This window comes from Oratosquilla oratoria, chromosome 30, assembly GCF_046742065.1.
Source record: "Oratosquilla oratoria isolate Oo_2021 chromosome 30, ASM4674206v1, whole genome shotgun sequence".
Classification (NCBI taxonomy): domain Eukaryota; kingdom Metazoa; phylum Arthropoda; class Malacostraca; order Stomatopoda; family Squillidae; genus Oratosquilla; species Oratosquilla oratoria.
Window position 1 is genome coordinate 51,830,946 of NC_134806.1, and position 7,687 is coordinate 51,838,632.

The window sequence follows — 7,687 nt, forward strand, 5'->3', positions numbered from 1 at the left end:
TATTGCAGATGCATGCAGCTGTGGATCTGTGCACCTGTGTAGCTTTCTCCTCCTCCTCCTCCTCCTCCTCCTCCTCCTCCTCCTTCACTATCATTGTACATTTTTTGGATTTTTTTTTGTCTATACCTCTTGGGCAGCTGTATTTTGCAGCTGCCCAGTCAGGCCTAAATGAACAAATGAGGACATTGAAAAGTGACCCAGTGAATTTCACATATACAAAAATCTATAACAATTTATTGAAAAAAAAAATAAAAAAAAAAAAAAAATATATATATATATATAAATATATATATATATATATATATATATATATACACACACACAATAATTTCCGATGACCCGGTTCGAATCCCGAAATTGTATAATTCTGGTACAGCATGGGTCAGAATCATTTGTCCTCTTTAGAACAAAATGCGGGTACATCACTGTACATGTGTACATGACATGTGTACATTACATTTGACGTACACTCAACATATGTACACACTAAATATGTACACTCAATGTACTACAAAGTTCAGCTTAATCATGTAGTACACATTTAGTACATATTTGCAAAAGTGTACTTTGTACACTAATTGTACTCTTTAAAAGCAGTCATTATATGTGTAAAACAATTTTAGTACAACTCGAAGTACATTTTGTACACCTTGTACTCATTATTATATGTACAATCAGCCACTATATGTGTACAACAACTTTAGTACACCTGAAAGGACATTTTGTACACCTCGTAATTCTATTGGATGTACAAGCACATTCACTGTATGTGTACAATAGTTTTGGTACAAAACGCAGTACATTTTGTACACTTATCGTACTCTTTAGTACATGTACAAGCTCAGTCACATATCAAAGCATATTTTGTACATCTTGTACCATTATTACATGTACAAACACTACGCAATTGCTGTAGTACACCTCAAAGTATATTTTGTACACTTCTCGTACTCTTTAGTACATGTACAAGCACAGTCACCATACATGTACAACAGCGGTAGTACATTTTCACAAAAATACACTTTGTACACCTCTTGTACTCTGATACATGTACACCATCACTGTAATTGGGTCACTGAAGTTCAGAAAAACAACAACACAAAAATATTCACTTTTTGTAAAAAAAAAAAAAAAAAAAAAAATGAAAAAAAAAAAACCGGAAGTGACGTCACGAGTTGACCTCGCCAGCTATCTGGATTCCTCCTGTTGGCAAAAGATAAGATATATTGATAAGGAACTTGAGTATGTGATATGTCACATGTCATATCATACGTCACAATGGACTATAGTACAGATGGCACGCTACGCATTTCTCGCTAGCATGCTACTTGCTTTTGCTACTTGCTTTTGCTACTTGCTTTTGCTACTTGCTTTCCGAATGTCAAATGACTCTTGCATCTGAGAAGTTGAATGACAAACTAGGAGAAGTCTAATCCTAGAATGCGAATGTTAGACACAATTGTTGAGATATTCTTAGGGAAGTCTAGAATATTTCTACCCAAACTAAGTAGCAAAAAGCAAGTAGCATGCTAGCGAGAAATGCCTAGTGTGAATGAGAAGCTGAATGACGAGCTAAGAGAAGCTGTATGAATGTTAGACATAAAAATGTCGAGAAATCTAGAATATTGTAACTCACAGCAAGTAGCATGCTAGCCACCTTAATACTAGCACATGTGACTTTAGTAAACATAGTAACTTAACTACATAACATATAAAAAACATATTAATACAAAGATCAATATATTAAATCATTATGAATAATATATTAATATTATAATATAATAAGTAATATGATAATATATTTATGTATAATAATAATAATAGTAATGATGATAATATAATAGATGAAATATAAATATAAAAATAATTTTAGTATTAATTAGGCTTAGTATTAACCAAGTATTGTGAAAAGAAAATCTTGTGTAAAATCTTGTGAATTTTCATATATATCGAGATATTAAAAAATAATGCGGAAAAGTATTGTGAATTCGCATAGGTGTTGTGTAATACCAGTATTGATTGTGAAAAAAATATTGTGAAACGTTAAAAAATAATACGAAAAGTACTGTGAATTTTCATATGTATTGTGTAATACCAATAATGACTGTGGGTAAATATTGTGAATTTTCATATGTATTGTATTACACAATACTGGTTGCGAAAAAAATATATTGTGAGAATTTTTTGTGAATCTTCGTATGTATTGTGTAATACTGGTTCAATGTGGTATCATTACTAAATACCGATATTAATATTTTGGGTAACCTAAAGTATTACTATCAAATATTGTGATAATTATGTATTATTGGCGAGTATTGTGGAAAAATATTGTGATATTTTTTTGTGAATTCACATAAGTTTTGTGTAATTATTATGGCTCGGTTTTATAAATATTCTAAATATTATAAAATACCAGTATTAATACTATAAGTAATCTTTGGTATTATTTTCTGTCACTATCAAATATTGTGAAGATTACATATTGTGAAAGTAATATGAACCTCTTTATTTGAGGGATGGAAGAGACTGCAAGAGACCTTATGGCCTACACTATGTAGTTCCTGTTCCATTCGTTAACCCCTATTGGTAAACCAGTTCTTGCCTATTTCCTTCTTAAACTTCAATTTGTCCAATTTAAACCAAACTGCAAGTCCTGACCTGACGTCTTAATATGATGACCTTGTCTCCTCTTCCTCCTCCTTTTCATCTTCCACCTCCTCCTCCTTTACTCCTTTCTCTTACTCTTCCTCTACTTCCTCCTCTTCCTCCTCCTCCATCCCTCCTCCTCTACTCCTTCCTCCTCCTCATCCTTTTCCTCCACTCCCTCCTCCTCCTCTTCCTCCTCCACCCCTCCTCTACTTCATCCTCTTCCTCCTCCTCTTCCTACACTTCCTCCTCCTCTTCTTCCTCCTCCACCCCTCCTCCTCTTCTCTTTCCTCCTCCTCCTCCTCCTCCTCTTAACCCATATAAGGACAAATTGAGGACAATTTCGTCTCTTCCCCCCCCCCTCTCTCTCTCTCTCTCTCTCTCTCTCTCTCTCTCTCTCTCTCTCTCTCTCTCTCTCTCTCTCTCTCCCTCTCCCTCTATATATAAGCATGTCATATGTTTCGATGGTATAAAAAAAAGAAAAAAAAAAAAAAAAAAAAAAAAAAAAAACAAAAAAAAAAAAAAAAAAAAACAAAAAAAATTGTACAGAACCAAGCTCGCAGGCGTAACCACACTGGGCAAATTTTGCTCCAACAGTTGGAGCAAATTTGCAGCTCGCAGCCTTTAGTAAGGAATCTGATAATATGCTGGAGTAAACTAATTTCCCTCCAGCATAACATCAAATAACATTCAGTTTGCAACCGCGATGTGACGGCGGAAAAAATGTTGGAGGTGGGCGGTACCCCCGATTAGTCGGAGGTTGGTGGAAAATTTGCACAGTGTGATAACCCCACACCGCGAGAATTGATTACAGTATCACTTTCGTATATCGATTAGGGAGGTCCTGCATTGGGCTAAACTTAGACCGAGTGAATAGTTCGGTCTGGCATTGGCCCATGAAAACAAACCTTTATCCCCTACATTCCGTTTTCTATGATGATGTGGTGCACCTCTTCCTCCTCTTCTTCCTCTTCCTCCTCTTCCTCCTCCTCCTCCTCTTCTTCCCCTTCCTCCAGGAGTAAGAAGGGGTAGAGGAGAGGAGGAAGAAGTGGAGGGGAGGGGTGGAGGAAGAAGAGGAGGAGGTGACCTTGAGGCCCGGATGTTTCAGGGTACAGTGATCGCATGATCATCTTATTCAGACAATACACACAGAGACGGGACCCCTCGACTATAGCTTTTATCGTGTACTAGAACAGCCTAGATGTGCCCTAAGGCTTTCTCTAAGATGTATATATATATATATATATATAATATATATATATATATATATATATATATATATATATATAATATATATATATATATATATATATATATATATATATATACTGTATATATATATATATATATATATATATATACTGTATATATATATATGTATATATATATATATATATATATATATATATATATTTACAGTATATGTATACACACAAATAATTGAAGGTTGTTACGGTAACGGCTTGTGTTACGGAGGCAGTTTACGTTGTGTTACGTTTTATGTCACCGTGTTACGGTGTGTTACGCTCAGTCACACCATCGTGTTTGGAACTGAATAAAATCAACTGACGTCACTGGAAAATTTGGGGGTAAAGGACTGTCTGGTATGTAAGGGGTTAATATCTCTCTCTCTGCCTATCTCTTTGCCTCGCTGTCTGTCTCTCTCTTTCTCACTCTTTCTCTCTTTCCCTCTCTCTCTCTCTGTCTGTCTCTTTCTCCCTTTCTCTCCCCCCCTCTCTCTCTCTCTCTCTCTCTCTCTCTCTCTCTCTCTCTCTCTCTCTCATTCTCTTCCCCCCTCCCTCTGGCTCTCTTTCTCTCACCCTCTCTCTCACCCAGTCTCCCTCACTCACTCTCTCCCCCTCCCTTTCTCTCTCTCTCTCTCTCTCTCTCTCTCTCTCTCTCTTCTCTTTTCGTGGTTTATTTTTTCACAGTAGTGCATCTGATTGCGTCAAAATTGATGTGCGTTTGTGTGTGTGTGTGTACATGTGTGTGTGCATGTATGTATGTGTGTGTACATGTATGTATGTATGTGTATGCACATAAACCCAAAGAACTTTCCACCTTATAATGGGGGTTGCCGCGTCAAATCACATACCCATTTCACACCCATTCGACACCCCTGACCCCTTATTAGCACCTTGTGGATAAAAGGGACATCCCTCCCTCCCGGCGCTCGGCTCGTATTGAATTTCACCTAAAGTATTTAGATTTTTTTTTTTTTTTTTTAGGAAATGAGATATGTTTTTGTTACGCGCGTGAACACACAGACACACAGGTACACACCCACCCACACACACATAGACACACGCACACATACACACACATACACACACACACACATACACACACAAGCACGCACACACACACACCCACACACACACACACACACACACACACACACACACACACACACACACACACACACACACACACACACACACACACACACACACACACACACACACACACACACACACACACACACACACACACACACACACACACACACACACACACACACACACACACACACACACACACACACATACACACATACACAGAGGGGTTTTTGGGGGGCTTTAAGTGTTCCAGGTGGCTGGGGCGGGACTGCAGGTGGCGTAGGTGTCGTACACCTGGAGGTGCTGGACCTGGCCGAGCAGTCTCTTCTTCCTCCTCTTCCTCCTCCTCCTCCTCCTCCTCCTCCTCCTCCTCCTTCTTCCCCTACTCCTCCTACTCTTACTTCTCCTCCTCCTCCTTCCATCCTCCTCCTCCTACTCCTTCTCCTATTCCTCCTCCCTCCATCCTCCTCCTCCCCTCCTCCCATCTTCCTCCTCACATCTTTCTTCTACTCCCCTCATCCTGCTCCTTCTCCTCCTCCCATCTTCCTTCTTTTCTTCTTTCTTCTGTTCTTCTTTTTCTTAGCCTTCCTCCTCCTCCTCTTTCTCCTCTTCCTCCTCTTCCTCCTCAACTTTCTCCTCTTCCTCCTCATCTTTCTCCTCTTCCTCCTCATCTTCTTCTTCCTCCTTTTCCTCTTCCTCCTCCTTTTCCCCCTTTTTCTCTTCCTCTTCCTACAGGTACACTCACACAACGCAGACAACAATCTATTGTTTCATCAGAGAGAGAGAGAGAGAGAGAGAGAGAGAGAGAGAGAGAGAGAGAGAGAGAGAGAGAGAGAGAGAGAGAGAGAAAAGGTCACGATGAACAATGTTCTGTTCCTTAGTGTAACACATCGGATAAAATAATAGGAAAATAATAAAATAATAAGATAATAATAATAAAAATAAAATAGTAATAATAAAAATGATAATAATGATAATAATAATAATAGTAATAATGATGATGATAATGATGATAATTATAATAATGATGAATAATATTAATGATAAAAATAGAAATAAAATAAATCACTAAATACTCACTAACTCTCATTAGTGGACCAAATCTTGACCTGTGAGTGGGGAGGAGGAGGAAGAGGAGGAGAAGGGAGGAGGAGGAAGAGGAGGAGAAGGGAGGAGGAGGAGGAGAGAGGAGAGAAAAGGGAAGGGAGGAGAAAGAGAAGGGAGGAGGAAGAGGAAGAGAAGGAGGGTAGAGGAGAGAAGAGTGAGGGAGGGGAGGAGAGAAAGGAGAGGAGGGGAGTGGAGGAAGGAAGGGAGGAGGAGGCGGAGGATGGGAAGGGAGAGGAGGAGGGAGGTGAGGAAGAGGAGTAGAGGAAGGGAATATGCGAAGGGGAGGAGGAGGAGGAGGAAGTGGGGGGAGGAGTGGAGGAGGGGGGAGGGGAGGAGGAGGAAGAGGGGAGGAGGAGGAGGAGGAGGAAAGAACTGGCTCTGCAATGTGTTGTATTTGTTGTTGTTGTATTTGCTGTTGTTGTCACGTACCTTCCTGGAATCTGTGACCTTTGATCTTGTATGACCTTTGACCCGTGAGAGGTCATGACCTTTGACCTCTTAGGTCACGGGGTCCTGGGAGAAAAGTCTTTGTGCACACGCGTGTGTACACACACACACACACACACACACACACACACACACACACACACACACACACACACACACACACACACACACACACACACACACACACAATGGCGCAGTGGTAGCGTTCGCGGCCGCCACTTCGGCGGCCCGGGTTCGAATCCCGCCCAGGGCTGAAATAATTTCAGTATCGCTGCGCTGCGAGTCGTTACTCCAACTCTCGTGGGCGGGGAGTTGGGTGTGTGTGCGTGTAAGGTCACAGCATTATCCATAGATCGGTCATGTATGAGCTCTGAGCTCTCTTTCGGGAGGGAAAATAGCTGTTGATCACGAGTCCAACACGTGATTCAAAACCATGGTGAATCACACACACACACACACACACACACAGACGTTCTGATGTAAACGCTTTCGTTAATACCCAAGACCGTTACTGCCCCCCTCGAGCAAAAGGGTGGATATGTGGTGTATGGAACTGAGAGTTCTGAGCTCTCATCTGGGAGGGCAGTAGCTGTCGATCACGGGTCCAACACGTGGTCCAATAGTATGGTGAATCACACACACACACACACACACACACACACACACACACACACACACACACACACACACACACACACACACACACACACACACAAAAGATCACATCACAAATATAATTATAAGACTGTAAATTACAGAATTCTAAATTTAATAATTAAATCGATTAAATTTTATTTTTTTCAGTAGTAATACTAGCAAAAAGAAAAATTTTCAGCAATGAGAACAAACTTTCCGCAGAGAGAGTTGCATGTAATACAATATTCTAAATATTAAACATTTAGTTAAATATCTAAAAAAAAGAAAAAAAGGCTGCCATCTCTCTCTCTCTTTCTCTCTCTCTCTCTCTCTCTCTCTCTCTCTCTCTCTCTTTCTCTCTCTCTCTCTCTCTCTTTCTCTCTCTCTCTCTCTCTTTACGGAATCCATCCTTGGTAGGGCTTCTTATGTTTTGTTATTTTTTTGTTATTTTCGTTATTGTTTTTGTTATTGAAGAACCCGGGGAACTCATTCTTGGTCATGTTTTCGGTCGT

At 39.9% G+C, this 7,687-nt stretch overlaps 1 protein-coding gene across 1 annotated transcript in view; it reads right to left on the reverse strand.

Annotated features, from left to right (window-relative positions):
- Positions 1-327: 327 nt before the first annotated feature.
- Positions 328-7,687, reverse strand: part of LOC143041364 (uncharacterized) — a 14,270-nt gene continuing 6,910 nt past the window's right edge. The window contains exon 2 of the mRNA XM_076213194.1: positions 328-1,203. The gene's annotated coding sequence lies outside the window, so the exon portion shown is untranslated. The remainder of the gene's footprint in view (positions 1,204-7,687) is intronic.